The following is a 1669-nucleotide window of genomic DNA, read 5'->3' as shown; positions in this document are numbered from 1 at the left end:
TTATCATGATGAAGGAAATTTTGGAAATATGATTTTCAGCCTCCTTTGCAGATTTTATGTTTTGAATTACTGATCCCAGAATGACCCACTGCAAAGTCCTATCCAGCCCAGTTTTAGGAAAGGTAAGTAAGTTCTGAACATTTGTTTTGATAAAGTCTCCTCTTTGGAAGCTTCACAAAAACTTTAATTTGGTTGTTTCCTAAAAAGCATTCATTCTTCTTTCCATTTCTGGCCCATCTTTTCTAGAACATATTTTCCCTGCAGGGTCCATCTTTCCTAAGTCATAAAAATCCAGTTAAGTCATATTTAAAAATTAGTTTCTTAGTAAAGAATTGTTATATTTAATAACCTTTGCTTGCATCTGTCTAGCTCCCTTCTTTCCTGTAACTTAAGAAGTTAGGGTGCTTTTTATAGACCCAATATTCTGGCCTTTCCACCTTTTAAGGATTTCTCTTGTACTGATGACCCCATGTATGCCAGCCTGGATCTCATCGTTTTCTCTAATGGTTCCAACTCCCTTTGTCATCCCAGTCAAGATGATATCTCCTTCCAAGGTCATTATCTTAGAGACATAGCTGATAATGTGGGGAATGGAAAAGTTCATGGAAGATGTCTCACCCTCCTGCCTGAGTTCACCTTTGAACTTGAGTCAGAGCTTCAGATTGTGAGGTTCAGGGATCTTCTCTTTGGGGATGAACATACTGACAAGGTAGGGGGCCATGAAGCTCTTGGCCAGAGTCCAGGGCAGCCCCTTCTTCTTGCACTTCTTTCCCTTCATGTCTCTGGTGGTCATGTCCAGGCACAGGGCATGGCCTGGCACATAGTCCATGGCTGAGGCCTCTGGGATGGTGTGACAGCACCTGCACATCACCATGCCCAGCTCCAGCTGTGGTGCAGGTTGCAACTATGGGCTGGCATGAGGATGGCAAGCCCTTGGGGGCATAAGTGGTGGACCATCTCTGGAAGAACACCTGCTTGCTCAGTACTGAACTCTGCATCTCCCTTGTATGATCTGCCTAGTTCCTGTCCATGCACATGATGTTCTTCCCCAACTCCCGGAAGTAGGACAGCAACCTGGAAGCTGCCATGTCTGGGCAGGTTGACTCTGGAGTCATCTAGTGTACCATTTTATTATTTTATTTTATTATTTTATTATATAGATTTATTTCATTTATTTAGTGAGAGAGAGCATGTGCATGGAAGGAGGGGCAGAGGGAGGGGGAGAGAGAGAATCTCAAGCAGACTCTCCACAGAGCATATAGCCAACATAAGGTTCTATCACACCACCCTGAGATCATGACCTTAGACAAAATCAAGAATCAGGTGCTCAACCGAATGAACCACCCAGGCGCACCTAGTGTACCATTTTAAAACTATATTTTTGGTTACTTTCTTAGTGGTTGCCCTGGTTAACTTCTTCACTTAAAACAATCTAGTTTTATTAAACTAATTTTATTTTGATATTATATTAAAAAAACTTCCCTCCAATATACCTCCATTCCCTCTATCCTTCTTATATGCTGTTATTATCATACAAATTAAGCTTTTAAACAGCCATCAACACATCTTTTGTCTATTATTTAATGCTAATGTCTTTTTAAAAACATAGAAGGATGAAGTTACAAATAAAAATTATTTTATATTCTTTTATTTGTCTATGTAGTCACCT

The 1669-nt window shown here is 40.4% G+C and overlaps 1 pseudogene; it reads right to left on the bottom strand.

Annotated features, from left to right (window-relative positions):
• Positions 1-365: 365 nt before the first annotated feature.
• Positions 366-1115, bottom strand: LOC118013655 (annotated as a pseudogene).
• Positions 1116-1669: the final 554 nt, after the last annotated feature.

Source organism: Mirounga leonina, unplaced genomic scaffold, assembly GCF_011800145.1.
Source record: "Mirounga leonina isolate KUSES-001 unplaced genomic scaffold, KU_Mleo_1.0 Mir_101283, whole genome shotgun sequence".
In the NCBI taxonomy this organism is placed as follows: Eukaryota; Metazoa; Chordata; class Mammalia; order Carnivora; family Phocidae; genus Mirounga; species Mirounga leonina.
The sequence above is the reverse complement of the archived record's forward strand: the minus strand, read 5'-3'. Positions and strand labels throughout refer to the sequence as shown.